General features: G+C 38.9%; 1 long non-coding RNA gene across 1 annotated transcript; it reads left to right on the forward strand.

The window, feature by feature from the left end:
• The first annotated feature begins 357 nt into the window (after positions 1-357).
• Positions 358-5,906, forward strand: LOC310897800. The gene is made up of 2 exons (XR_014582593.1): positions 358-1,357; positions 4,399-5,906. It is a non-coding gene; the product is annotated as an uncharacterized lncRNA (long non-coding RNA).
• Positions 5,907-7,634: the final 1,728 nt, after the last annotated feature.

Here is a 7,634-nt window from a genome sequence, read left to right on the forward strand (position 1 = left end):
AGTCGTCATGCTCTAATTTTCAAGTACAATCCTGCTTTTCCTTACTCATGGTAAAGTAAGCTCCACATAAACATGTCCAACGTTATCGCATTACCTGCTTTCAAACTCTTTAAAAAAACAACCAAACAGATGCTTTTTTGTGGTGCCTTCCAAAAAAGGGATGGTGGGTTGGCTGGATGTTGAGTAAGGCTACCCCCTTTCATAATATCTAATTTTTGCCTCTTAATTTCCCTGTGTCCTTCTATCAGAATACAACAATTTACTGCTTCCTGTTTAAATTCTGATTATAGCCTCTTTAACACAGGAATCATTGTTTTCTCATTTCTTTTAAATTATCTGGTACAATTTTCTTCTTGTGTGGCTAAGATTCAAGTATCATGGAAAGAAAATATAGTTATTAAGATGGCTTGAATTTAAAAATAAAATCTCTCACAGTTAGGTAGGTGTCTATTTTGAGTGTGTTTCAACTTTGGTTTAAGATCAAACAGGTTATTATGTATGAAGTTACTGTGAGCATATGGAAAAGTCTCTACAAGACCCTTTATTTAGAATACCTTTAATCTGATAGAAATTAAGGTGTCCTTGTAAGGCTTGGGCTGAGTCACCAACATTCCTAAAATAGTTGACATTACTTCAGCCTTTCCTCTCCAGGATTTCTCTAATTCCATTCTTTAAATTGTAGTTTGGAGAGCTTTTATTCTATTTCTCCCTCTGCTCACCAGCTGCTTGTTCAAAGGGAAGAAATTGACTAAAATATAAATACCTAGTGCCATATGAGATGCCCATTATATTGATACTGATCTCCAGCTGATGGTCTGGAAAAATGCAGGTCTTCTGTAGATCTTATTTTGATTAACCCTGAGTACCTTATATGGCACCAGGTGTCTTAGCAATTGATTTTTGCTCTCAGTCCTGCTAATGACTTGCGGTTGCAGTCATGTTTAGGTAGTCTTATGAAATATCAGTCTTGGTGTTCTTCTGGCAGAGTCTGCTCTCCATGTTAACAGGTGAAGAGATAAAAATCTTACTTGTTCCCTAAGGAGAAAACCTACTGTCTTGGTTATGCCTTCCCTCATACATTCCTGGTGCCAGCATCAAACATCCATCCACTGATGATGTGCATTGGAGTCTCCACAAATACTTTACATCTCTATTCCTCTACAGCTTCAATTTTCAAAACATTATATTCTCTTAGCCATGCTGTGTGAGAAGCTTCATCTTGAGCAGCTGTGATGGGGCCCTCAGCTGGCTGTCATAAGCCAGTTGGTTCCAGCCACTTGGGGGAATTGCCATCAGAGTTCTTAAGAAATGTTGCTCATTTTCCATATGAGAATTCTGCCTCCTATCACTAAAACAGGTGTGTGCTTTTTTTCTCATATCTTCAAAAACAGGTGTTTTATTTTCTCTGAAATGTTTAGTCAGGGGACTTTATTTCCTAAACACAAGAACTTCAGTACTTTTCTTCTCCCTTCTTTTCTGTGTGAGTTTGGCAACATCTGCTTTTGCAAGATCTTGGTGTACAGTGAGCTGCTTCCTAGTCAGCCTGTCTTGTTTCTTACTGAGTGGTGCCCAATGACATCAGAAGTGGAAACCAAGTGCAGTGTTTTGATTAACTTAGCTGGAGGGTTTATTTTCATAAATTTTGGATATCAGCAAGTAGTGGTGGTGAAATAGAACCCAAGTTTCTTGAGAAGTGGGTTTCCTTCTCATTCTTCAGGCTACTCCTAATAATGGCTGGTATTCCTATAGCATCTATGATTGATTGGACTACTAACTATTTTATGAACACTAAAATTCTCAGAAATCAGGTGGGATTATGTGCTGTTTTATTTATAGGAAACTTGTGGTAAACATCTAAGCAAGTGAACCAAGACAGCACAGGAAATATGTGACAGAACTAAGACAATTGTTGAAGTCCTTTTTCATCATTTTTAGATTAAGATCCTTTTTCTCCCTTTCTAAATAGCTGACTCTTGGTTCTCAGTCAGCAGTGCTTCAGGATTTGGTCCTCAGAGGTGGAATTTTAGAAGGCATTTAAAATTTAACATTCAACTTAATTTGCTTATTTTTCAATTTCAAACATGTTTTATTCATGCAATATTCTAATTAGATGAACAGACAATCAAACATGCTATATTTAATGAAAAGGAGAATATAAGTACATGGTCTGTGAAATTTGTATGTAGCTTGAATACCTGAAACCTTAAACCTGAAACCTTAAAAAGAGAGAGGTTTTTTTTTTTTTTTTTTTTTAGTCTTGGGATTTATGCTCCTTAGCACAGAGTGCGTGATCTAAGCAACTGTCTCATGGTGTCCCTCTGAGGAAACTCGCAAAGTTCAGCTATTTATAGTCTGAGATAAAACACACCTTTACTAGCTCTCATTTACAGTAACAGACTTCATAAGCACAAGGATACGATAAAAATTTTATTCTGAAATACTCTTACTAATCATTTTCAACATAACAAATGTCCTTTTAGATATCTATATGCATTTCATTTGCATGGTCAACACACAGAAATCTCAGGACTGAACTCTATTCTTGTATGTGCTTGGTTTCCCTGTGATTTTTTGCAATAATGAACATGAGCTAAAAAGGCAATGTAAAAAATCCCATGGATGACCATCAGAATTGTTAGATTCCTCATGTGAATTTCCCTAATTCTCCTTTGCCAAGCAGAAACTAAATAAAGCACCTGAGAAACCTGTGAAACAGTGAATCTTTAATTGTCTGGGCTCAATTCTCCACTACTGAGTTCTCTAATAATTTACAGCATTTTGAAGATATTTCAAGGTGGGTGTGAAATGCTGACATTTTATTTCATCATCTTTTTGATTCAACTGGGTGTCATTTTATCTGGCTGTAAATGCTCAGACAAGGTACAAGGCAGAAGAGAATCAAAACCAAGTGTATTTTTTTGTTGTTTTTAAACAGCCTAGTCACAGGATTATCACAACACAACAAAAAAAATATTACGGGGTTTATATACCCCAAATTTATCAACACTGTGGCAGAAAAATAATGCATCACTAACCTAAAAGAAGACCCAGGAACAGACTGCATTAGAGGAATATAATTGAGAGTTTACCAGAGGGGAGATACGGTTGGGAGCAGTTTGGTTGTGTCTGGATCCACATCGCAAATGCTAGACAGCGTGACCTATTGTTACAGGTCTGCCTGACAATTTACAGCACTGAAATCAAAATGGGGGTGCAGGAAGAGAGAGGAGAGCAGCTTCTAAACTCTGGGCAGAAGAAGATGCTTAGACTGCAGAAAGAATAGTACATGGGCAAAAAATTCTCTGGATTCAAACGGGAGGAGGTGACAGGTACAAGACTGTATGCACACCCACTCATGCACTGCTGGGTGTGTGTATGTACATGTGCGATTTTGAGGTATCATCATCTTGAGAAAAGGGGCAATATTTTGTAGGCTTCAGTCCTTCTAGCACTTAATTCAATCTGGAATTGCCTTTTAGACGCACATTTTGCCTGAGAGTCGGAATTTCCAATTCATTGTATTTAGTTTATGTAAATTATGAACATTACTTTTAAGACACATACATTGATGTTTATGAGAGTGCCAAGATTTTTATCTCATATACCAGCCAAAAATGTCTTATATAAATTCTGTGCTGTAGATTGGCTATTACAATTGCAAGATCAAAATTATTCTTGGAGGTGATAGCTAATATAGCAGCCAAAGACCTTTTTCTGTTCTTTTTTTTTTTTTTTTTCCCCTTACCAATTATAATACTTAATAGAGGAAGTCAACATGTTTCTACCACTGCAGAAAATGGATTACTGTAAAAATTCACAGCTTTGGTATGTTTAGGGACTTGAGCTTAGTAGCATGAGCTCTTGTAGTTTTTTCTTTGAGCTTTAAAAAAACAATAAAAAAACAGAAGAAACTCTTCAAACTCCTAAGATACCATGTAATTGTAAAATGGAGTCTCATCCTGCAGAATGTTTCAGATGGAGTTAATTTCATGTGAGTTTAGCTGTCCAGTGAATCATCTACAGTCAACAGAAACATAGGCAGGTGATTCATCTCATGAAGAGGTGTCTAGGATGAATGAGATAGATTAGATTAGGTGTGTCTGATCTGCATGGCTTTCTCGCCAGGGCAAGCCAGAAGGTGGAGGGGGAAATCTCCAAGTTTTAGTGAGGACATGGCTGTGAGCAGTATCTGTTCTGAGTGAGTGAGTCTTACAATTTAGGTACAGTTGCTCTCTCTTCATTATCTGTTGAGGTAATATAAACATAGAGACAATAAAAGTCTAACTGTTGAAGCTAGCTGTGATGGCCATGTTTTGCTAACCTGCCGTGGGGTATGAGCACTGATTCCTTCCCCTGTGCTGGCTCTGCCTTGTAATTTGTTTTATGTTTCTGGTCTAGTGCAGAGAAGACCCAAGTGAAATGGTATGGACTCTTCTCACAGAGCAACTTCAACCATCAATGATCTCTTCTCTCTAGTGACCAGAGAAAGAATGGCATGGAGCCCTGACAGGGGAATTTCAGATTGGATATTAGAAAAATGTTCTTCACCAAGAGGGTGGTCAGGCACCGGAACAGGCTCTTCAGGGCAGTGGCCACAACACTGAGCCTGCTGGAGTTCAAGAAGTGTTTGGACAACGCTCTCAGACATAGGGTCTGATTTTGGGTGGTTCTGTGTGGAGCCAGGAGTTGGACCCTATGATCCTTGTGGGTCTCTTGTAACTAAGGATGTTCTATGATTCTACGAACAACTGTGTATGCTCAACCTCATCCTATATGATGAGAGTATGAGTATGTTTATGTCTGCCTGTTGTGCTTGCTGTATGTATGTGTGTGTTTAGGGGCAAGTAAAAGTAGCCTTAGAAAACAAAGAGGACAGATATTTGGCAATAATTTCTTTGCCTTCTAGCATAACTTCAGGGGAAGAGAAACACGAAGGATTTAAAAGTCTTCATATGAAAATGAGGAATTTCTACAGCTAAAGCTAATAGGGTTTTTCCCCAAATATACACTTAGAGGGGGCCAAATATCTACATCTTTGACAACATGCTCAGGAGAGTCCAAATAATTGAAAATGAATGTCCAGAAGCTTTGAGTAGGCCTATAGGAAAATATAAGTTCTGTGTTTGAGACCTAAACTCACTTTTAATATTTTTCCCTTCCCATTAATGGCACTTTCCTTCATGGCTGTTGCACTGCAATTTGACAACTCCAGGACATCTGGAGATTATGCTAGCTGTTGGATTGTGGAGCAGGCTGCCAGAGCTCTGGTAATAAAACTGTATTAACCTCCTACCTGTGTGTTGCACACAGATTTACTACTACAAGACAATACACCTATCAGGCTATTAAGGCCTTCTTTGGTTCTACCTTCATGGCAGTACAGACAAAACAAGATTTACCTGTATTTCAGTCTACTCCATCCTCATTGTTTCTCCTGATGAAAGTAAAAAGGCTTCAGCTTTTTCTTTGCAAAAGAGAAGGTCTCAGCATGCCTCTAGCTGGAGCTCTGAGAGTTCCTTCAAACTGCCACGAGGCCTTTCACAACATATGTTTGGAAAAAAATTAAATAACCCCAGGAGATGTTTTTTTCTTTTTCCTTCAAGTAAGCACAAGGCTAAGCTTGCTCTGTGTCATGACATTGCAAAGCGGTTTGTACTTCATAAAACTAATAGTTAATGCAGATGCTAGTAGTAGGAGACTGCTTTTGCAAACACGACTTTCAAACAATGCATCCTGCTGAACACAGGCTTTAATAATAGAGCGCTTGGATGGCCAGCTGTCTGTCAAATCTCTCTCTCTGCATGCTGTAATAAACTCATTCTCTTTGGTGACAGCCCAGGGAAGTTAGGGTTGTGCTCTGTATCTGTACCCAGCCTGAGCTGCTGTGGGACTGTTTCTTAAAGAAAGTGCTTTTTCTAAGTGTCGAGCTGTGTTAGGGGAGAGAAGGGTTCTTAAAATCCTTATGAAATTGAAAAAGGTGCTATACCTTTTCCATATTTTTTTTTTTTGAGAGATTAGAGCTTTAGCTTTACACAGTTTTCTTGCAATTACTTTATTTTTAGCTTTGGTCATGGCCCACTGCTCTGATTTCACTTGAATGTCTCAGTCAGTAAACAGGATGCTTGCAAAATTTGGCATCAGAGTGCAAGCTGGAAATTTTTTTTCCAGTTCTTACTTTCAACAGCTTGCCTGGACTATGGTCATATGGACTCTCCCTGTTATTCAGCTCTGGAGGAAAAAAAAAAATATACCCAGGAATGTCTGCTTTTATTTCAGAATTCAGGGTTGTTTCATATAGATTTAGCAGCAGGCCAAACCAGCTGCTTTCCACAGTGCACAAATAAAACCCAGATGCATTTTCTTTTCAGCTTTGCTACTTTAGAAATGGATTAAAGGGTGTTTATAAATGCACACCTACAATGATCAGAATGCACCCATAATCATCAGGGAGTATGGAGAGACAGTAGCAGACTAGAGAAACAAAACATGAAGCCACTAAGATACATGCCAGGGTTCATCCTCACGGTTGCTCTCCCTTCTTGCAGGTGCAGGTAGGGAGCTGAAGCAGGCAGTAACCCTGTTCCAGCAGCTCTCAGCCAGATGCTCCACTCTAGGGCTAATGTAGAAGGTGCTCTTATTGCCACCTGGCAATTCGTCACACTGGTGCACTCGCCAATAAGCTGGCATTAAGTCTGTTTTGCACTACTGGAGTTGCACAAAACAGATTTAAGAGCTTGGACGGTCAAAACCTTCAACCTGTAACGCTGAGGGCCAGCACACAGTGAAGTCAGCATGGGCAGGATGCTGCTCCAGTAATCTCTGCTCCGTAAAGGTTCAACGTAGGGAGAGGTTGCAGCATTTATGCTGCCTGAGCATCAGCCTCAGCACTGTTTAGGAGAGGCATCTCTGGCAAGGTGCCCCGTGGTGTATTTTACGATCAGTGTTGTAACGATACACAGTCTTTGCATCAATCAGACATTTATACCAATGACCTTAATAAACAACTACTGTACATATTGTGTCACCCATAAATACATTTCTATAATTTTACTGGAGACCTTCACACTTAAATAGTATAACATTTTTTACAGTTAATCAGTGAACATAAACAACCAATGCAGTAGTGTGTACGTGTAATGAATACAAAGCCGTCTCAAGTGAAAAAAGTTTCTCCCCCTCTCTGAAATTTATTAATTCAAAACTCTCCAGATATAATAATCAAAATGCCGGTTCTGTTCCTACTTGCCACATCCTCAAGTGCTTCCCTTACTACATTTCCTCAGTATGTTGCATAGACATGACAGAAAATTGATCTAGGCAACCATTTATCGATTTACCTTCTGGTATGAAAAATTGCGTATTAACCTGAACTGAACTGGTTCTTCATTCCCTTCCTTCTTGTTCTGACATTCCAGAGGGAGGAAAACCCTCTCTTGGGAAAAGAGATCCCTGAATTACCATGATACATCATTTATTTGTTATTCTTTATCCTGATTTTCTATTGCATTTGTGTGAGTGTCTGGGTGTGAGTACTCTCCATAATTTCTGAACATGCTGACCAAGTGTCAAGCATGTTTTAAAGAGAGGAGGGAATTTCAAACAAGGTAAGACTTGATTAGAATCTGAATGTTGGA

This window comes from Anser anser, assembly GCF_964211835.1.
Source record: "Anser anser genome assembly, chromosome: 3".
Classification (NCBI taxonomy): Eukaryota; Metazoa; Chordata; class Aves; order Anseriformes; family Anatidae; genus Anser; species Anser anser.